The 23,798-nt window shown below is 38.9% G+C and overlaps 1 protein-coding gene across 1 annotated transcript in view; it reads right to left on the reverse strand.

The window, feature by feature from the left end:
* Positions 1-23,798, reverse strand: part of ADTRP (androgen dependent TFPI regulating protein) — a 497,819-nt gene that overhangs the window by 29,450 nt on the left and 444,571 nt on the right. The window lies entirely within an intron of this gene.

Genomic DNA, 23,798 nt, shown 5'->3' on the forward strand with positions numbered 1-23,798 from the left:
GGATTCAAGCAAGCCGGGCCGACGACGGCTGAAATGCCAGAAACCGGTCCCCGGAAGCTTGTTTCCTTCCCAGTATAAGAATTGGCTTGGTAGTTGGTTTGCCCTGTTCCCATCATGCACTGGGACAGGAACAGACTAATTTGCATGTAGCCAGGTTCTAAGCTGGGATGGTGCAGTGAGCTAAAAAACGGTGATGGATCAAGCCCTGATCTTTGGACTGGGTAAGAGTGGTCTGCTTAATTCAGACACTCTGTTCATCACCACCCCCTTTTCTGAATCAAGTAGCATTCAGCATATGTGGAGATGACACTGCCAATGTGAACCATGGTAATTTAATTTGAACACACCACCTTGAAGATAGACATCTCTACACAGGAAATATTCCAATTACCTTACAAGCTATGTTTAGATGTCTCTGTCCTTTTTCAGCTTATTTTGTTTGAAAGGGGAAAATGAGCTATATCCCTATTTAATGTAAGAGAGTGTAGGTGCCTGTGAGTGCATCTCTTTGTGACTGGTATGTGCTTGCATGCTGGGATAAATTGGGGAGGCAGAAAACAACAGCTTATTGTAAGCATAAAATAGTCAATAAGGTCTATAAAAAATAAATAATTCACGGAACTGACAATTTCAGAAAGAGCATAAAAATACAGAATGTTATTGTTTTACCTACAGAATTAGTGTGCTTGAAGCCTTAGTGTGCTTTAAACAGCTTCTAAAAGGTAATATTGTATTATCCACCAGTTGTATTATTTTCCATGATTGTATTACTACTGTATGTGCCACTGGAAGAATGGTTGTAGGAACGAGTTACATGCAACAGTCTCATAATCACTGAAAATTACCCTGAAACCTCTCACCATGTAGTGCATTCACTTGCTTGCTAACCATTCCATTTCAATATGTATGGGCACCTTCTTCAGTTGGACGAATTGGAATTCCCTACATTTAATAAGATCATGCAACAAGACCAAATAAACAAAACAAATGACTTGATAATGGAAGAAAGTATCAGCAATATCACTGGAAATGCTGAGCAACCATGGGACATCTGCAACTCCCAAAAGTCATATTTCAACTGAGGTAAAAGGATATTATCTCTAGAGGATGAGGGCTGGCCTTTGGGCAAGGCCCAGTGGCAATCAGGTGAGAACGGGCAATGTAGTGACTTTATATGTCTTATGAGAGTGTTAGTAACTGGAGTTGACACAACTTAGTGAAGATTCTAACCCATCAACCCCTCCTGGAGCATTACTTTTTTTTATTTCTGCTGTTTTTATTTGTGGTTGAGGATTGGTGATGAAGGTATTAGTTGCCTCTGAAGGAGCGAGATTCAGAATAATATTTTGTTTTGGCTCGCAAAGTTAAACTTCCATAATAATATAACCGTATTAACTGAATTGTGATGAATTATTAACCAACTTAGTTTTAAAATGCATTTACATAACATGAGGGACTAACTTATGTGCTCTTTGTTGCAAAAGCAAGTGCGTTGAAAATAATAAACTAATCTTGTCTATTGTCTTTGTCAGTATTAAATGCGGCTGTTTAATTCATGGCATGTGCTTATTTGTGTGCTTATGTTAAGTCTTTTTGTCTTTATGTGGCATAAGTTTGTGGAGAATCTTGCGGCCTAAAAGAAGAAGGTAGATAAAATTGCAGCTTTAGCAAGGGGGTGGGTAACAGAATGGGTCTCAATTCTCCAATTAATTGATGTCTTGTGTGTGTTTAAATAATAGTTTTCGAGTGAGGCCTGAAGATTACATTGAAAAAGATGGCGTTGTCAAGTCCTGTCCAGAGAGAGCAAGAGCCCTGCATGGAAACTTTTACCACGTTGAAAAGTATTTGCTAACTCAAATGAAAATTGTATTATACGTGCTCTTGGAAGGACTGATTCAAGGACAGGAAGCGGCAAAGTTTGCCAAGCCAAGGAAATCACGGCTTGTGATTTGCGAAATGTTTCATTTTAAGGAAGCTGCATGACTTGAGAATAAGAGACAATGGACTCTAAGAAAAGCCTGATCTAGGCTTGGAGAAAGGTGATGACACCATATGAGCTGACATCAGTCAGCCAATGAGGACACTGGATGGCTGAGAAAAATATACTTTTAGTAAGATTAGCTAGGCAGAAAGGTATAAAAATTGCCCCCATGGGCAGGAGGGCGCTTCTCGCTTTCCGATTCCTGATGGGCGTATCGTGCTGTTGGACTTTTGGCACACGTAAGAATAACAGGCTTTAATGACTTTATCTTTTTAGTGGAGTGAGTTTTAGTCAGGGAAATAGACTTAGGGAATGGAAACTGTTATTTTTCTTTGACTCATACATGCTGATTTGCTTTGAAGATGTCAGTTCAATAATTAATTTACCTTAATTGATGCTGCTTACATTTTGCTAATAAAATAAAGATTTCCTAATAAAATGCTTTTTCCTGAATAATAATGTTAATAAATAGATTTTTGAAACGACAAGCTGGTCTTGTTTATTCATGGTCTAGTTATCATCAGCTGATCCATTTGCCTAAGTGACTAAATTAATATGATAAAGGCATAAAACCATGGTAAGAAATGATAAACTGCAGTTGTATATAAAATTGTAAATAGTTAGTGTATAGGTTTATTAATTAGGTCACATCATTCGGTCGCCCAAAAATTGTCTCGTCTGTTAATGGGCCTTGTGAGTGTTTTATGATTAATGGTGAGTATTATGATTGATGGGTAGTGTTGGTGAGACAGTTTTTCTATAGGGGCGCTGGGTCACCTGCAATATACAACTAGAAAGAAGTGTGTTTCATTTTCACAGGCAGGCAACTCGCGCACGGAGCCTTTGAAAGCAATCTACCGAACTCATCTCGTATTAACATGAAGTCTGAAAATAACGACCTTTGAAATTACCGATCTCGGACAATTCACATGCCGCCAGAAATCGATGCGGCTTTTTCCCACTTGATTTTAACCATCTGATTCTCCACCTGAGATACCAGCAGCACGCGGACTTGTGATGCGGCATTTTCCCACTTGATTTTAACCATCTGATTCTCCACCTGAGATACCAGCAGCACGCGGACTTGTGGTCCTTTGCCCCCACTCCCCTACCATGGTCCTGATGAAGACCCCACAGCAAGGTTAAACGATCCTGCAACAAGAGGGTCGAAACGTCGACTGTTTGTTTTTTATTGTGGCAACCTCACACCAACATTTGTATATATGCTGTACTTGGTGTTGTATGCCGGTTTTGAATAATTTACTATGTGATATGCAAGTTGTTGCTACCCCATTGGTGGCATGAATAAATGCCTAAACAACTGATTTTACTGTCACATAATCCCTCCACTTCACGATTTCCTCACTATCACATTCCTTCTCCTTCCTTGGGGCACTGTATGAGGCTTAATACAGTTTATTGCATTCTATAAGTTGTATATTATACTCTATCCCACTGTGAATTAAACCGTGTGGATCCAAATATTTGTTCATCGAGTAATTCTGTTTTAATTGTTAAACTAGTTCCCTTGATACACTGGGACCCCTTCCTTTCAGCATCAGTTTTTCTATAGGGGCGCTGGATCAATTCCTTGGTAGCAGAGTTCGGTTGCTATCGTAACTGACATGTTACATGGTACATACATAGGAACGATGTTTAACACATGTTAAGTTTGTTGAGTTTGTTCAATTTTTATATGTAGTCGAAAGGTTTTTTCCAGCAGTGTGAAAATTCCTAGTTGTGCCAGCAAGAGTAGTGTAACAGGTGAAGTTGCACAGTGCATTTGTTCTGTTTCAAAATAGTGGTATTGTCATATATCACTAGTGTTGTGGTCGTACATCACAAGTTTAGGGATTCTAGGTGTGTAAGGTAAAATGTATAGTGAGGATTGTCTATGAAATTCTAGCTTTTGAGTATAGAGACTTGGAGCCTGTTTTAAAATTCCCTGTGAAAAGAGTAGTAGATTTTATCCAAGCTAGAGTGAAGGGTAAGAAGCGTTGTCTATCTTACTGGCGAGTGAGGTTTTCTTTGGTTGGTTAAAGTCCTACCAAGATACATGTATGTATGGTTAGGGATTTTTGAATGTGCGTAAATGTTTTGTAATATCGATCGAGTCAAACTTTGATTTGTTACCTTATGTACAATCAGAGTGAAACGAGTTCGTTATTACCTGCTAGAAGGGTAGAGTAGCCTTACTTTATCAACGAATTTAAATATTCTGTGAGAATAGCGTCGTCTATTCCACGCAAAAGAATATCTGAGTGACTGAAAAAGCTATCACTTTATTTTAGCGAAACAGACAAGTGGTTTGTTTTTGCGGAGTTACTAACTGAATTCATTGAAAAGACTTGTAAAAAAATGGAGCTGTGAAAATATTTTATAAAGGAGGGGTTAGTTTTCGGAGCGAAGCTTCTCTGTCCGAAGCAGTAGCGGCAGTATACGTCACTAGGGTCGCGCTGTGATTGGCTAGCATACGTCACAGTATTCACGCACCGATTGGCTCATGTGACTAGCCAAGCTAGCAGCTGATTGGCTCTCTCTGAAAAGCAGTAACTCTATTGGTTGAGCAAACCAGTGACGTAGCTTAACCTGATTGGCTTTTTGGTGTGTTTCGCGCATGGATTGGTTGATTTTGCGGAACAACCTGGAAACATTTACAATCTATTCTAAAGTAAGCGGAATCGTTTTAAAACATGGATTATTATTACATGAAAGAGAAAAAGAAGCTTTCGTGGTTTCAGAAATTGAAAAATAAATTGAAACCTGACAAGAAAATTGAAACGCGAGGTGGAAGATTACTTCATCAGTACAAAACACCCGCAGCTTATATGTTAGGTGAATATGGTTATCATACTTGCCTTTGGATTGAGAATTGGATGGAATATACCAAGAATGATGGTGTATTAGCATGGCCGGAAGATGGGTCATTTAACATTAAGGTTATGAAAAACTTAAGAGAAAAAATGATGACTCTTGAACCAAAGCCTAGACCTACACAATTTGAGGCTTTAGCAGAATGGGAGGATGAGATGTTTGAATTGGAACGAGAAAATAAAGGCATAACAAGAGGTACCAGATTGGACATAAATAGGGAAACTCATGAGGATAGAATGCGTCGATGGAGACGTAATGCATGTGAGGGTCTGTATCCAGCAAGAATTGGTGGGGTAACTAGTCAAAGCAATGCCCAAAAGAAAAATAATAATGCTGAAGAAAGTAAATTAAAAGATGCAGTTTTAGAAGAGATTTATATTACAAAACCGAAAAATCCTCCTCCTTATCAACCAGCTTGTACATGGTCTTCCCCGATGGTTCCTTCAGGAACTTCTCCAAGTGCCCCTCCTAGAGAAATTGTTAGTGAGACATCACCCAGATTAAATCCAAATAATGCAAAAACTCCTGAAAGAGTAGAAACAAGATCTAATTCTAGTATGTCTGGTGAAAACAGAAATTATGCTGAAACCCCAGTTCATAGAACGATACCCTAAGAAATCTAATGAGAACAGAAAGATGTGAGGAAATCCCAAATACTTCAGAATATTTCCGATCAAAAGATGAATTAATACAGCAGTTAACTAAAAGCATGGAAGCAGTAACAGTACCAGTAACAATTGGACCTGTTCAACCAATATTTGATCAAAGGGAAATTAGACACTCAGCTTTAACTATTCCATTAAATGCCGAAATTCAGAAAGTGGCTGAAAACTTTTATTCAGATTTATCAGAAATTCACCGAGAGAAAACAATGATGCCTGACTTAACTTTTAATCAAAGCTTTTCGAATAAAACTCCATCTGGTGCAGAATCTGGTTCTGGAAGTTCAGAATTTAAATTACTTGATGTCGCAAAACTGAAAGCAGATTTGGAGGAACTAATTATTGGTACAATTGGACCTGACAATTTGAAGCAATACTAGGATGATGAATTATTGTTTATTTGCAAAAGCATACAATGGAAAACAAAAACAAAGTATGATCAATTAGAGGAATTAGCTGCTGAATTGGAAATTGATTTGAGTAGACAGAAACATTTGGGAAAGAGTTACAGAGTGGATTTGTCTGAAAAAGACATTGAGAGCATGAATACCACTGGAAGAATTATTCACATAAAAGAATTAATTGTGTTCCTAAAAAGATTAGGTGAATTAAGTAAGTGGAGAGTAAAATGGACTAAGAAAAGAGAGGAAGAAAGAAGAGAAAGAGGAGAAGTAGCAGGTCAGTTTCCAATGAGAGAAATTGCTGGTGGTGGATATGTGCATGTTCCTTGGTCAAGACAGGAAATTTTACTGTTTACAAATGATTTTCCTCGGCTGAGAGAAAAACCTGTGGAATGGTATCGACAGGTAGACAGATTTGTTAAGGTTTCAAAAGTTCTGTGGATTGATCTTGATGGATTCTTTGACATAGTTGTTCCGTCTGATCTTTGGACAGAATGTAAAATTTCTATAGATTGGCCCAAAGAAGAACCTCTCCGAGATAGAGTAACTGGTGCACCTTCAGCAGATGTTATGAATCTGTACGATAAGGTAATTTTCTGGTTGAAAAACAAGATTCCCCCAAAAGAAGTTGATTGGGTTAAAATAGATAGACCAAATCAAGAGCCAAAAGAATCTGTACATTCATTTTATGAAAGATTACGGCTAGTATTCAAGCAATACAGTGGTTATGAAAAATTGAGGGAGAAGGATATGAGCCATTTTATTTACAGATTTGTTTATAGCTTAAGACCTGAAATTGGTGATATGATTAGGTCTGGAATAGTTGGCTGGCAACCACTTTCGGTTGATGACATTTTGAGAAAAGCAAAATATTGCAGTGATGAAATAGATGCTAAACAGAAAAAGCTGAAAGAAAAGGCAATGTGGGCACAGGTGAAGGTAGCTGAACAGCAAATAGCAACCTTAGAAAACAAAAATGTTCATCAGAATCAAGGTAAATTTAAAGTTAATTTTAATAAGCAAAAATTGATGGGAAATATTGAAGAGTTAAAGCAGAAACTCCCATGTTTTAATTGCAGCGAAATTGGACACTGGAAGCGCGAATGTAAAAATTCGCCCAGAAATTTTAAAAATGCATCATTAAATCCACAGATGCAGAATGAGATAAATCTGCAGCAACAGCTACAGCGACAGGTAGTGAATCAGCAGAGTCAGATTCCACACCCGCCACTTCCAAATTGTGTAAATGTGCAGAGATACAATACAGAAACGGGATTCTGCGGAGGTGAACAGGTAAACAGATCACCACGAGTGAATTTGTCAAATGTTTCACAACAGTATTTGTTGAACGAGAATGGAGGGAGTGATTCTGATAATAACTTATGACGATGCCTGAGAGAGGAGGAAGAGTGTGTGCTTGGAGCCACTCTTGAGGTAGATCAGGCTGGTCCATTTGTAAATGGGAAGGTGAATGATGTAGAAATCACTTTTCTTGTGGACACTGGTGCTACCCGTTCTACTGTTAGATCAGTAGAAATAGAAAACCTACCTCTCTCGGGTGACAAGATTCAAGTAGTTGGAGTAGCTAATCAACAAATGAAAACAGATTTAACAGAACCAGTTAAAGTTGAAATTGGCAAATTTAAACACAATCATAGATTTGTAGTTTGTAACAGCAGTCCTGTAAACTTGTTAGGAAGGGACATACTCTGTAAGATGAACTGCAAAATATATTGCTCTCCGGATGGTATAGAGCTTCAAACTCAAGAAGAAGATGGGCTTTACAGATTAACGATGCTAATGGTTGAGGCAGAGGAAAGTACATTATTTCCTGCATTTGATAAAAATAATCTTCCTGAAGAATTAAAAGAAACAGTCAATGCTAAAATTTGGGATTTATCTGGAGACGAAATGGGTTTGATGAAAAATGTAGACCCAGTTAAAATAACAGTAAAGCAAGGAGTAGATTTTCCAAACATTCCTCAGTATAAAATGAAAGCAGAAACTATTGAAGGTGTTATACCTGTAATTGAAAAATTTGTGAAACAAGGTATTCTAAAAGAAATTGAGAGTAGCCCATGTAATTCACCAATCATGGGAATTAAAAAGCCAAATGGAACTTTCAGGATTGTTCAAGACCTGAGAAAGGTTAATCAGATAGTTGTTCCATGTTGCCCAGTTGTTCCAAACCCAGCAGTAATTCTTTATCAGATTCCGCATGATGCAGAATGACCTCTGTAATGCATTCTTTACTGTTCCATTGCATCCAGAAAGCCAGCAAATGTTTGCGTTCAGGTTCCAGGACCGTATTCTAGCATGGTGTTGTATTCCTCAGGGGTATACAGAAAGTCCATCTATTTTTAATCAGTTGCTAAAGAAATCATTGGAGAATCTAGATTTACCTGGAAAATCAACATTAGTACAGTATATTGATGATCTCCTTGTGGCTGCAAAAACACGAGATAACTGTGTTACAGATACCATTACTCTTTTAAATCATTTGGCAGATGAGGGACATAAAGTGTCTCCTGCAAAATTACAGTTTTGCAAACAAGAAGTGAAATACCTTGGTCACATAATTGCAAAAGGAATCAGGCAAGTGACAACTGAGAGAATTAAAATGATTCAGGGAATGCAGCCTCCAAAAACACAGAGACAAGTCAGAATGTTTTTAGGAATGGTTGGTTATTGTCGCCAATGGATTAGTGGATTTTCAGTAATTGCAAAGCCACTGCAGAGACTGACAAAATCAGACATAAAAGACCCAATTATCCTAACAGAAACTGAGTTAGAAGCTTTTGAGCAGTTAAAAAGAAATTTATGTGAAGCACTTGCTTTAGGCATGCCAGATTACGAAAAGGAGTTTGAGCTGTATTGCAGTGAAAGGGAAGGATGTGCATTGTCAGTTCTAATTCAAAGACATGGAAAACTGAGAAAGCCAATAGCTTATTTCTCAGCAGTTCTTGATCCTGTTGCAAAACCATTACCTGGCTGCTTAAAAGCAGTAGCTGCAACAAGTGTAAGCCTTGAACAGAGTGTGGGAATAATAATGGGATACCCTGTAAAAGTATATGTACCTCATTCAGTTGAAATTCTTCTTACCAGAAGCAAAACTCAGCATTTGACAAGTAACAGGTTAACTAAATATGAAAAGGTTATTCTGGGATCAGATAACGTTTCGATAGCAAGATGTGTGAATTTAAATCCTTCCACATTATTTCCTGATGGTACTGTAACAGAAATCAGAAATGAAAATGACATTGATCATGAATGCTTGGATGTTTTAGATTATTGTACAAAACCAAGGCAGGACATTAAAGATGTCCCGTTAACTGATTTAGATTTTGTTTATTTTGTTGATGGTTCATGCTTGAGAACAGATGAAGGTGTTTTGAGAGCAGCATATTCTGTCTGCACAGTTGCAGATGTAGTTGAAGCCTCTTGTCTCGAAGGAATTCGTTCAGCTCAAGTAGCAGAATTGATTGCTTTGATCCGTGCATGTGAAAGAGCAAAAGAATTAAAAGTTACCATAGTGACTGATAGTCAGTATGGAAATGGCGTAGTCCATGACTATGGCCAGCTCTGGTCTCAAAGAGGTTATTTAACTTCTGCGGGAACTCCAATAAGAAATGCTGATTTGATAAAAAGGTTAATTGACGGAATTCAGCTACCAGAGAAAATTGCTGTCGTGAAATGTACAGCGCACAGGAAGGGCGATGACTATATAACAAAGGGAAATGCTTATGCTGATGAAATCGCGAAGTTTTGCGCGAAAAATAATATGTCAATTAATCGGGAGAAAAACAATGAACATGTTTTGAACTCACTTATGCTAACATCTGTAGTTGAGACATGGCAAGGAGTAAAAGATTTACAAGATGAGGCAAGTGATGAGGAAAAAGACACATGGTTAAAAGCAGGTTGCAGACAGAGGGAGAAAGATGAAATTTGGGTTTACAAAGATGACAGACCAGTTATGCCAGATAGCATGATTGCTGACATGGCTAGAATGTATCATGGTCAAGGACACATTGGAAGAGACTCAATGATTAGGTTATTTAGGCAAACATGGTACAATCCAAATTTCAGACTAATTGCAGAATCTTTTTGTCAGAGATGCCTGATCTGTCAGCAGATCAACCCAAACAGTAAAACAGTTGTGAGCATGGGAACCATAGGACGGGAGGGTGGACCCTTTACCAGATTGCAGATGGATTTTATTGATATGCCACCCCACAACAGGTTGAGATACGTCCTAGTGATTATCTGTCTGTTTTCGAGATGGGTGGAAGCGTTCCCAACACGTCACAATGATTCTGTTACTGTGGCTAAATTGCTTTTAAGGGAAATCATACCAAGGTATGGTTTTCCAGTGACGGTCGAGACTGATCGTGGAACACATTTTGAAAACAGATTGTTAAAATTAGTTTGTGAAGCACTGAACATAAAGCAAAAGCTGCATTGTGCTTACAGACCAGAAGCATCAGGTGTTGTTGAGCAAGTGAATGGCACAATCAAAAATAGAATAGCTAAAATGTGTCTAGCTACAGGAATGAAGTGGATTGACGCACTTCCACTTGTTTTGATGTCTTTGAGAAGTACTCCAGATAAAAAGACAGGTTTAAGCCCACATGAAATACTCATGGGCAGAGTCATGAGACAAGCTTTTGTACCAGTTGGCAAGGTTATGAGCATTTTGGATTACTGCAAGAACCTTTCTGACGTCGTGACTTCTGTGTTCCATTAGGTGGGAACTGAAGTGTTAACGAAAGAAAAGGAACAAGCTCATGATCTGTTACCAGGAGACTGGGTGAGAACAAAAGTTCATCGAAGAAGAAACCTCTTAGTTCCCAGGTGGCAAAAGGCAAGACAGGTGCTACTTGTCACAACTAATGCAGTAAAGTGCAGAGGATTGAAGAGGTGGATTCATGCAAGTCACACCATTCGTGTACCTCCACCTGAAAATCCTGACGAAGGTGACACCACAGCTGAATCAGATTCTGAAGAAGAACGTGAAAAAGATCCAGATTCTGAAGATCGACAGGAAGGACGACATCTGGAAAATTCAATTGCGAATGAGGCGTTGAATGAAGAAATTGAAGAAATTGTGATTCAAGACTCTGAAGATGATGAAGATCTTCTAGAAAAAGAAGCAGAAAAAGAGTCTGATCAAGTGGTGATTCAAAATCAGGAGAGTATTGAAAAGCAGGTTGGAAGCTCTGAAAGCAGGAACGAAAATTCTGAAACTGGGAAGTTGGAAGTGATTGAAGAAGAAGAAGAAGACGAATACCAGCTATAAGGATGATGTTCCTAACAGAGTGAAACTGCTGAGTAAAGAAGAACCTAGATTTAGAATTGAAATCTCAGATACTGAATCAGATGAAAGTGATGATGAATCGAAAGTGAAAGGTTCAAGGAAAAGAGCTTGGAGAGCAGAGTATAATCAATCTGAACCAAAGAAGAAAATATCGAGAAAAGGAGATAATTGGCCACTTCCAATTGAAAAAGAAGGTCTGAAATTCAAATTAGTAAACAGATCAAAGGAGCAGGTGAATGAAATATCAAGTCAAAAAGGAGATACAGACAAGAAAATTCAAGCAGGAAAGAAAATAGAAGTGATTAGCAGTAGAGCAAAGAGAGTAGTGAAGCCTAATCAGAAGTACAAGTCCCCTGAGTGGACTTACATCATCATCCCACCAGTGGTGGAGGTGAATAGCAGTAGTCAGGAAGCTATAGATGACACAAGTGATAATGATTGATTTTGTTTTCATATAAAGTTGAAATTTGTACTTGGCATAAGGCTGAAGAAATTGTGTTAGGTGACACAAGGTCGAAGAAATTGTGTTAGCTGGAAAAACACATTGATGTAAGACGCAAGGTCGAAAAAAAGCTGTTAGAAAGTAGGGTTTTCTTTTAAAAAAAAATTAAAAACAGGGGGGTGTGTATATTTAGAAAAGTTTTGATTTTTGATTTTTTTTTGTAAGGCTCTTGTTTTAAAGTAAAGATGCCTTCTGTTAACAATAACTCAAGATGTTCTATCCTAAAAAGATGTTGCAAAATGTCTTCTATATGTGTGATTTTATTAGTTTTGGTTTGGTTAATTTTAGCTGTCATTTTTCCGTTTGGCATCGATAAGGAAGAGTATAAGAATAATATGACAAGTAAAGCTGTGGCTAAACAAGATAACAATAATGTAGTAGATAACTCTAACAGAGTTATTGAGCACAAACCAGAGATCCACCAAGATAGATCTGTTGGTGATTTTTCTAGTAATACTTTTTCAAGACTTTTATCTGAATATGTTAAAATAATGGATGTTAAATATTGCTACATTTGTGTAAAATTACCTGCTTCTGCTTCTGAGGGGGTTACCTACAATATGCTTCCCCTTACTTATGGAATAACTTGTAGTGTTATAGCTAGTCTGTTTTATCAGACAGGTCGCTTGGAGTATTATTACTCAAATTATGACGACATTTTTGCTAACTTAAAAGTTGAGAAGAGCTTGAATAAACATAAACATGCTAAACAGATGAGGGAATGTTTCATTGTAACTAATGAACTTACTTATGAGTATGCTTTTAGAAACAATTTAACTTGTAAATTCAGAGCTGAAGAAAAATCTTTCTTAAACTTAGTTGAAGAGAGAAGAGCGATTTATAAGCGTAACGAAATGCTGAAACAAACAAAATCTAAGTTTTGGCAAATTGAGGATGAAAAGCTAAATGGTAGAACTGAAAATGTTGCTATTCACATAGATAAACCTGTTAGTGGCAAGCTTTGTATTCGGAGAGATAATACTCTATTCGATAATTATTTTGTAGGTGCTAGCAATGCGAAGACACATATCAAATCTTAGGTGGTTGGGGATTTAAAGGTGGTAAAGATCCAATTTTTCCTGGAATTTATTTTGTGTGTGGAAACAAAGCCTACTACAATCTCCCAGACCACTGGTATGGGACCTGTTATGTTGGTTTAGTTTTCCCAAAGATTTTTCATGTAGATAGAAATGTAAAAGGTTCATTTGAAATTAGCAATCATCTGAGTAGATTCAAAAGGGAAAGTTTTTCAGAAATTTTGGGAGATATTTTTGGTGCAGTAATACCTTTCGTGGGTATAACCCTGAATGCAGTTAAAATCAGAAAAATGTCTACAATTATTGACAGATTGTCTACTGATACTGCTAGTGGATTCCAATTAGTCGATACTGAACTTATTGCCATGAGATCGATGGTTATGCAGAACCGTCTTGCTCTTGACATTCTTTTAAAAGAGGGAGGAGTTTGTGGAATTTTGCATGTCCAGTATTGCTGTACATATATTCCAGATAAGAGTCAAAACATTGAGATGTATATTAAGAACATTACAGAATTACATTCAGAAATTGTACCTTTAGAAGATGAAGATTTTTCAGAGCGCTTGAGCAAAAGATTTGCAGCAATCAAAAACTGGTTCCAAGAGATTGCTAGTTAAATTCTAGGCAAAATACTATGTCCTTTATTTGTTATAGTTTTTGTGATATGTCTGCTAAAAATTAGTTGCATGTTACACAAGAGAAAGAAGTATCTTAGGGAAAATAAGAGGATTTATAAGCTCAGAAAAGAACAGGAGAAAGAGATAGAATTAGAAGAGTTTCGTAGGTCACAATATGAGAGTTACAAACAAACAGCAGAATCGAAAGTTTAGAAACACTAATACTGTGATTGTCAAAACATGTTCAAGGGTATTAAAATTTTAGCTGAACATTTTGGGTGTAGTTTGGTGATTTTGAAATTACCAGATGAGGGAGTTGATGGAGCGAGATTCCGAATAATATTTTGTTTTGGCTCGCACAGTTAAACTTCCATAATAATATAACCGTATTAACTGATTTGTGATGAATTATTAACCAACTTAGTTTCAAAATGCATTTACACAACATGAGGGACTAACTTATGTGCTCTTTGTTGCAAAAGCAAGTGCGTTGAAAATAATAAACTAATCTTGTCTATTGTCTTTGTCAGTATTAAATGCGGCTGTTTAATTAATGGCATGTGCTTATTTGTGTGCTTATGTTAAGTCTTTTTGTCTTTATGTGGCATAAGTTTGTGGAGAATCTTGCGGCCTAAAAGAAGAAGGTAGATAAAATTGCAGCTTTGTGTACTCAGCTAGGTAACATAAATTAATGGGTTAACAATTAGCAAGGGGGTGGGTAACAGAATGGGTCTCAATTCTCCAATTAATTGATGTCTTATGTTTGTTTAAATAATAGTTTTCGAGTGAGGCCTAAAGATTACATTGAAAAAGATGGCGTTGTCAAGGCCTGTCCAGAGAGAGCAAGAGCCCTGCATGGAAACTTTTACCACGTTGAAAAGTATTTGCTAACTCAAATGAAAATTGTATTATACGTGCTCTTGGAAGGACTGATTCAAGGACAGGAAGCGGCAAAGTTTGCCAAGCCAAGGAAGTCACGGCTTGTGATTTGCGAAATGTTTCATTTTAAAGAAGCTGCGTGACTTGAGAATAAGAGACAATGGACTCTAAGAAAAGCCTGATCTAGGCTTGGAGAAAGGTGATGACACCATATGAGCTGACATCAGTCAACCAATGAGGACACTGGATGGCTGAGAAAAATATACTTTTAGTAAGATTAGCTAGGCAGAAAGGTATAAAAATTGCCCCCATGGGCAGGAGGGCGCTTCTCACTTTCCGATTCCTGATGGGCGTGTCGTGCTGTTGGACTTTTGGCACACGTAAGGATAACAGGCTTTAATGACTTTATCTTTTTAGTGGAGTGAGTTTTAGTCAGGGAAATAGACTTAGGGAATGGAAACTGGTATTTTGCTTTGACTCATACATGCTGATTTGCTTTGAACATGTCAGTTTAATAATTAATTTACCTTAATTGATGCTGCTCACATTTTGCTAATAAAATAAAGATTTCCTAATAAAATGCTTTTTCCTGAATAATAAAGTTAATAAATAGATTTTTGAAACGACAAGCTGGTCTTGTTTATTCATGGTCTAGTTATCATCAGCTGATCCATTTGCCTAAGTGACTTAATTAATATGATAACTGCATAAAACCATGGTAAGAAAAGATAAACTGCAGTTGTATATAAAATTGTAAATAGTTAGTGTATAGGTTTATTAATTAGGTCACATGATTCGGTCGCCCAAATATTGTCTCGTCTGTTAATGGGCCTTGTGAGTGTTTTATGATTAATGGTGAGTATTATGATTGATGGGTAGCGTTGGTGAGACAGTTTTTCTATAGGAGCGCTGGGTCACCTGCAATATACAACTAGAAAGAAGTGTGTTTCATTTTCACAGGTAGGAGTTATTTTGAGACAGCTTCCCAAAGTAATTTTCTTAGTAAGGAGAAGAACTTTACAACCTTCTTCGCCACAACTGATATTGCCAGAAAATTGAAAGCATGTTGCTGTGATCTCTGCCCTCTAATGCAATGACCCCTTTCATTTCAGTATGACAATGTATTACTGTACATGCGACAAACGATGAACTGTGATTCCATTAGATGCACATTTCTAGCTTGTTCTTCTGGTCTGTAAATTTGCCATGAAGTTATGATAATCAAACTAATGCAAAAAACATTCAGTGATTGTTTAGTTTCAAAGTAATTCCAGGGATACCATAAACTATACACCCGCTCCTCTTCATAATTTTATACATTTATTTATTTTAATCATTTGCTTTCAGGCTTCTTTGTTTTTATTTTAGTTGAAGGTTTGAGACCCTTAAATGTATGCAGGTCAGATTCCATTTTAGCTACAGTTTCCATTTTTGTAAGTCTGTCAGCACTATAGTTCACAGTAAGCATTTTTGTCATCTTTCGCAGAACTTGTGAAAGTGGTAATCATGTCTAAACACCCTTTAGCCTGAAGCGTTGCACCATCAGTCACCAACTAGTCTAATACATCTTGATATCTACATCTTAAATTTTAGAAGTAGACATTTAAAGTATGAATTGAATGACTCTTTATTGATCAAGTTAATTAAAACCATAACAATATTTCAATAAAACCAGGCATGTTATCACAAATATAATATACATGTCAAAAACTGTGGTCCCCAGTAGTATAATTGCAGATGAGAGAGACAATATTTGAAAACATTGTCACACATATAATGTACATATTAAAAGCTGAGGGTAAGCAATAGTACGTTTACAGATAGAGAAGACACTATTTGAACAAATGTGTCAAAGAGGTTTTTATTTTTTTGGCACATAAAGTGCTATTGTCCTTGTCGAGAGCCTTGTTCAGATTAGTTTCTCATATAGGAGTAAACATTTTACCAAGTTGCACTTAAGTTACGGATCGTTCAGCTCAAGACACTTTAGTATGGCAAATCTGCAGGTGCGAATGCCCCTAGCATTAAAAAGTTTTTTTAGCAATAAAAGTAATTTTGATTGTAAAACGGGACATATGCAGATTAAAGTCCTGCTTTGTTGCACCACATAGGGTGCAAGAAGGTGTCCCATTGTATTTCCAAAAAGGGGGGTGATGATGGACAGAGTATCTGAGTTAATCAGAACACTCCTACCCAGTCAACAGATCAGGGCTTGATCCATCACCGTTGTTTAGCTCACTGCACCATCCCAGTTCAGAACCTGGCTATATGCAAATTAGTCTGTCCCTGGCCCAGTGCATCATGGGAACAGGGCAGACCAAACTACCAAGCCAATTCTTCACTGGAAAGGAAACAAGCTTCCGGGGACCGGTTTCTGGCATTACAGCCGTCTTCGGCCCGGCTTGCTTGAATCCTGATGGTGCAGTGAGCAAGGGACTCATGTCTGAGCATACCCTTCCACACTTGTGGTGGCCAAAATATTTCAAAAAGGGGGTGGTGATGGACAGAGTATCTGAGTTAATCAGAACACTCCTACCCAGTCAACAGATCAGGGCTTGATCCATCACCGTTTTTTAGCTCACTACACCATCCCAGTTCAGAACCTGGCTATATGCAAATTAGTCTGTCCCTGGCCCAGTGCATCATGGGAACAGGGCAGACCAAACTACCAAGCCAATTCTTCACTGGAAAGACAACAAGCTTCCGGGGACCGGTTTCTGGCATTACAGCCGTCTTTGGCCCGGCTTGCTTGAATCCTGATGGTGCAGTGAGCAAGGGACTCATGTCTGAGCATACCCTTCCACACTTGTGGTGGCCAAAATATTTCAAAAAGGGGGGTGGTGATGGATCAAGCCCTGATCTTTTGACTGGGTAGGAGTGTTCTGCTTAATTCAGATACTCTGTCCATCACCACCCCCTTTTGATTCGTTTTGGCCACCACAAGTGTGGAAGGGTATGCTCAGATGTGAGTCCCTTGCTCACTGCACCATCAGGATTCAAGCAAGCCGGGCCGAAGACGGCTGTAATGCCAGAAACCGGTCCTCGGAAGCTTGTTTCCTTTCCAGTAAAGAATTGGCTTGGTAGTATGGTCTGCCCTGTTCCCATGATGCACTGGGCCAGGGTCAGACTAATTTGCATGTAGCCGCGTTCTGAACTGGGATGGTGCAGTGAACTAAAAAACGGTGATGGATCAAGCCCTGATCTTTTGACTGGGTAGGAGTGTTCTGCTTAATTCAGATACTCTGTCCATCACCACCCCCTTTTGAATCGTTTTGGCCACCACAAGTGTGGAAGGGTATGCTCAGATGTGAGTCCCTTGCTCACTGCACCATCAGGATTCAAGCAAGCCGGGCCGAAGACGGCTGTAATGCCAGAAACCGGTCCCCGGAAGCTTGTTTCCTTTCCAGTAAAGAATTGGCTTGGTAGTTTGGTCTGCCCTGTTCCCATGATGCACTGGGCCAGGGTCAGACTAATTTGCATGTAGCCGGGTTCTGAACTGAAATGGTGCAGTGAGCTAAAAAACGGTGATGGATCAAGCCCTGATCTTTTGACTGGGTAGGAGTGTTCTGCTTAATTCAGATACTCTGTCCATCACCACCCCCTTTTGAATCGTTTTGGCCACCACAAGGGTGGAAGGGTATGCTCAGATGTGAGTCCCTTGCTCACTGCACCATCAGGATTCAAGCAAGCTGGGCCGAATACGGCTGTAATGCCAGAAACCGGTCCCCGGAAGCTTGTTTCCTTTCCAGTAAAGAATTGGCTTGGTAGTTTGGTCTGCCCTGTTCCCATGATGCACTGGGCCAGGGTCAGACTAATTTGCATGTAGCCGGGTTCTGAACTGGGATGGTGCAGTGAGCTAAAAAATGGTGATGGATCAAGCCCTGATCTTTTGACTGGGTAGGAGTGTTCTGCTTAATTCAGATACTCTGTCCATCACCACCCCCTTTTGAATCGTTTTGGCCACCACAAGTGTGTAAGGGTATGCTCAGATGTGAGTCCCTTGCTCACTGCACCATCAGGATTCAAGCAAGCCGGGCCGAAGACGGCTGTAATGCCAGAAACCGGTCCCCGGAAGCTTGTTTCCTTTCCAGTAAAGAATTGGCTTGGTAGTTTGGTCTGCCCTGTTCCCATGATGCACTGGGCCAGGGTCAGACTAATTTGCATGTAGCCGGGTTCTGAACTGGGATGGTGCAGTGAGCTAAAAAATGGTGATGGATCAAGCCCTGATCTTTTGACTGGGTAGGAGTGTTCTGCTTAATTCAGATACTCTGTCCATCACCACCCCCTTTTGAACCATTGTATTTCCAGGCTCCTTGATCAGCATTAGTTGGTACTGACCCAAGACGTATTGCTAGCAGCTTTTTTTTTAAATATAGAGAGTATGTTATACTCAAATATGCTGCGGGTTGTAAAATCGAATAGGATTGCAGTACCATCCATGCATGGGAGCACTTGCTAAATATGATTGTATCTTCCATTAGCTAGTGCCTTTTTCTACTTTATTCAGTTTTTGTTGAAATGTCGAGTACGGTAAGTTCAGTTGTCAAAGATCTGTCACATTCATTGAGTTTATTGATAACCGCAGGTACTTTTTGAAGGCTGATCGAGGATCATCTTCCTGTGCCTTCCAGATAGCAGTATTAAGTGGATTCTCACAGTTTGACAAGATTTTGTACCGTAGTTTTATTGCCGCATACCTTCTGCCTAGATGTTGCTGCAGTAGCCCAAATCTCAGGCAGATCTGTGCTGTGGAGAGGAGTTCAGAAGTAGTCCAAATACTGTTTTATATGTCTTTATTTGCAGTCTCTCAAGGGTTGCTGCATCTTTGCTGTGTTGGACTTCACTCACACAGCCTGGAGTCTGCAGGAGTTTCGCTTTGATGGCCGCTAATAATGGTTCGAACGATGGACAACTTAAACTTTTTGCTATGGTGCAGAAGGCATATATCAACCCATTTCCTTTGTACGGTAAATTATTGTTGCGTATTTCGAAGTTAAATTGGTTGTCTATATGTAAGCCGAGGTATTTGTAATTTCTGACTACCTCCAGGTTCATGTTACTAAGCTTACATGGTTGTTGTGCCTGGAATCGATGGCTTACGATCATGACTTTTGTTTTTGCTATGTTTATTTCTAATAAGTTTTCCTTGGTGAAATGTTCCACATCATTAATCCCTCTTCGTAGACCTCCTCTTGTGTGACTTAGCAGAACTATATCGTCTGCATAAGATAAATGTATTAGTCGCAATGGACTTAGGTGTGGTGTGTGCAATTTTGCCTGGTCTAAGATTGGCGAGAGATCAGCCATGAAAAGATTAAACAAGTGAGGGGCTAAAACACAACCTTGTTTCAGTCCAGTTTCGGTATGTATCTTCCTCGTAAGTCTGGTGCTGTCTGCTACTTTAACTTGCATCCACGTATTTGTGTACAGCTGTATTATGGCTCGCAGGATTGGGCCTGGGAGGCCCCACTGCCTTAATTTGTTCCATAACATTCCTCTGTTGAATGCCACTTTGAAATCTATGAATCATAGATGTAGATTTTTCTGCTGTTGTATGGTCTTGTCTGCTATTAAACCTAGTGCTAGAATGTTGGTGATTGTGCCAGAGCCCCTGCGAAATCTAGACTGTTTAATAGGGATTATGTTGTTATTATCTGACCAGTCTATCAGGTCTCTAAGAACTAATGAGGTGTAATATTTTGCTTCCGAGTGAATTAAAGCAATTATTCTGCAGTTGACTGGATCTGTCCGGTCCCCTCCTTTATATATAGGATTAATTATAGAGCCTCTCCAGCTTTATGGAAGTATGCCTGAGCTACTCACTTCATTGTATAAACGAGACAACGGGGAAGCCCACAAGTCATGGTCCGATTTGAAAATCGCCTTAGGGAAACTGTCTGGACCCGGGGCACCTTCCATTCGGCCTGATCTTATTAGTTTGGAAACTTCGTCTTTTGTGTATTGTGTTGGAGAATTTTCTGTAATTTAGTTTGCGACTTTCTGGACATAATGTGGTTTTTCTGATGTCTTTGTAAAAATGTATGATGGTTTGGCCTGTTCAGTGTCACCATTTGAATTTAGAAGGATAGTATTGGTACTTGGCCTTCTTGTAAGTAAGTATGTTGTTAAATTGTCATCCTTTGCTGGTAGGTGTTTAGGGTTTTTTGGAACATCGTCCCTTTTATAGTCCACTTTCCCAAAGGTGTTTGTTAAGTAGCGTATCCATACTGACCCTGTAACACAGACAGCATTAATTATTTTTGATGGTCTTGTAAGGTCATTTACTTGTTCCCAAAGAACTCTGGCATTTGAATGGTTAGCATTAAAAAGGAGTTTGGGCCAAAAGTTGTCTGTTTTCATTTCTTTTTTCTGCCAGATTTCGATTTTGTACTGTTTCTTGAGGTTTTTGATTTTTTCCCAGGTGCTTTTAGACACAGCTGTACCCCTATGGATCTAATTAGGCCTCTTGATTCTTTCCTTGTACTCCAGGCTTTTCCCCCAAACATTTAAGCTGCATCTGCTGTGGTCTTGTGGAGTAGTTTATTGTAGGGTCGCCATTTAGCAGGTTTGTTAAAAAGGTTACCCAGGGGGCTATCTGGGATCCCTCCATGGCATAATGTTTTATTATCAGTTCCTTTTCTTTGTTGGCTATTTCAGGGATAGTATTACTCGACCATCTTGTGGCTTTAGTTTGGTTGTTGATATTTGTCCTCCCTCTGGAGGGGCTGTCAAGAGCCTAGGTGTGGAGATGAATAATTCAAGATGCTGGTATGAATTATCACTTTTGATGGTGTATTTAATGGAAAACTCTTTTACTAGAGCGAGCAGCAGTAAACTAAGTATTGTATAATCTATAATGCACAGTGCCTTCACACCATAATATGTGAAGTTCGGAGGTGTGTTCTGTTGGGTTCTTCCATTTATTACTCTCATGCCAAGGTATTCTAGATTTGCCACTAATTTAAAGTAAGCATTAGATAAAGATGAAACAAATGCTGAGGGGCGTTTTACATAAGTGATGAATTTTGCATCCCACTAGTAAAGTCAGGTTACATGTCATGTCTTAAAATCAGCATTTGTTTCTGAAAACATAAGTAAGAATCAGTTGTCAATACCCTATATAAACCACAAGAATAGATTTTTGCTTGAGAGTGAAACTTCACAAAGACCTGAAATCTAAGTTTAGGCCTTTGTCTAAGGACACAATTCACAATGGTAAACTTAGACCTGGAGGCTTTAAACTTTAGATCTAAGTTTACCTTTGTGAATTGGGCCCTTAGACTTCAGGTCTTAACTTAGACCAAAGGTCTAAACTTAAATCTCAGGTCTAAGTCTACCTTTTAGCCTTTGTGAATTGGGCCCTTAGACAACAGGTCTAAACTGAGACTTCAGATCTAAGTTTACCTTTTTGAATCAGGCCCAATGTCTTTGCCCTCGAAATAGTTGCCAAGCTATTCCAAAGAGACAACAAACCTATTGCCTCAGGTGTGGGCACCATACTTGAAACTCATGAAATAAACATATTATTTATTGGTTCTGCTAGAACTAGCTTAGCGCCTGTTAGGGCTACACATTCTGATAAGGAGGTTACAATGTTCCCTATTGTTTTCACTGCTTGTGATGTGCTTAGATGCTTCTAATTTCTATTTTCAGTGCTGTTACCGTACAAGATTGTCTGCACTAGATTCAGGAATTGTAAAATAACTATTTTAAAATAAATATGTAAAAATGTATAGCTGCTTTCTAGTGATCCATGAGTGTATAAATCATTAATGAAAAATTGTTTGGATTAACACTGTTTCCTTGAACCTTTTCAGGGACTTTTAATAACCTAGAAAACACCACTCTTGCAGGAATACTCAGTAGGCGTATGGAGCTGTGGTTCAAGGGGTGCACTGAGCTAAGTCCTTACACTTGTGGGCTAGAAATCCAACCCATGCATACCAGGGGTAATACCTAGGATTCGCAACATGTGGTATACTTGCTAGAATGTTATTAGAGAGGGAAAGCATTGTAAACCTTTCTAGCATAGAGAGCTTTGATAGAAACAACATCTGGAGGCTCTTTTGTGCTTGTTTTCTCTTCTCTTCCATCCCTTGTCTAACATAACTACATTATTCATTTTCCTAATCGGGGGGGGGGGGGTCTAGACCAGGAAGCCACTGAAAGTGGATTATACTAGAGCGGCTATGTCCTTTAGATAATGCCTGGGGTTATTCATTCAAAAACTTTTAGTGAACAGAGGCTTTTATAAGAAAGATAATAGGATGTGGTATTACACCCAGAACTACCGACTTTGGAACTGGGGAACCAGGATTAAGTTTCAGCATCAGCCCACCATCCTATGCTTCTGGGCAAATAACTTAATCTCACAGGGGCTAAACAAAATTAATGTGACCTTGTGTAATGTAAATGGTGCTCATGTAAAGCACTCCAATGCTTTGGGTGGAGTGTGTGCTATATAAAACTGCAGAAATAAAAAGTTCACCTTCAATGGTGCTTAGACCTGCAGAGGTGCGAATCAGTAAGGATCAACCTTTGATGTGAAATAGGCAGTGTTTTTAATCATCAAGGGGCTTAAAGCAACTACTAAGAAATAATATATGTAAGGAGGTCCTTTACGATAGTACGACCTTAATGAAAAAACACATTGTAAAATTCAGACGATAGTTGTTGTTACAGAGGATGTATTGTTAAGCAGGCTCTTGCCATCTCCGGCCCACAAATGGAAACACACAGGCTAATGGAAATTTGAATGGGCATTCTGTTTTGATGTCAAGCTGGAGGTCAGCTGTAATACCTCAAATATTAGCCTGTATCAGACGTATTACATTGCTGGGCACAGAGCACAACACAGCATAGAGTCAGGCTTGCATTAGTTCTGCCTCAAACGTAAAAAAAAAAACTACATTTCTTCATTGGGTAATCTGAGTCAAAGGCCTAGAAATCCTCATAATAGCATCTAATGAACCTTAAGTAATGTAGTTATGACACTTTGGGCCACATGCATCAAGCAAAATACGGGTCGCCAAAGGGCTGATTCGCAGAATCGGCCCCTTTGCGACTGGTATTTTGCCATTTGGGATGCATCAACCCAAAAGCAATTTGCAAAATAGGCAATCACAAGTGTTGCGATTCCCTATTTTGCGAATGCATTATGCATTCTCAAATTGTGTTTTTGCAATTTGGAATCGCAAATTACCATCAACTTCAAGTTGATGGTAATTTGCAATTCCTTTGAAAAGTGCAAAAAAAGGCATTTTTCAAAGTGCATTGTGGTGCTTACATATGCCCCTAGGGCATGTGTGTACACCACATGTGAATACTTACTTTGTGGGGGGTGCATCAGGGTGGACTTTTGGCCCCCTTGCACCCTTGAAATTGCATGCTCAATTTGCGAGTACCTATTTGGTACTCGCAAATTGCGAATGCAATCCCATTCATTCCTATGGGCCTCGAGGCCCATAGGAATGAATGGGAAGCCATTCCTTAATGGCGAATCGCAACTTGCGATTCACTATTAAGGAA

Source organism: Lissotriton helveticus, chromosome 4_1 (assembly GCF_964261635.1).
Source record: "Lissotriton helveticus chromosome 4_1, aLisHel1.1, whole genome shotgun sequence".
Taxonomy (NCBI): domain Eukaryota; kingdom Metazoa; phylum Chordata; class Amphibia; order Caudata; family Salamandridae; genus Lissotriton; species Lissotriton helveticus.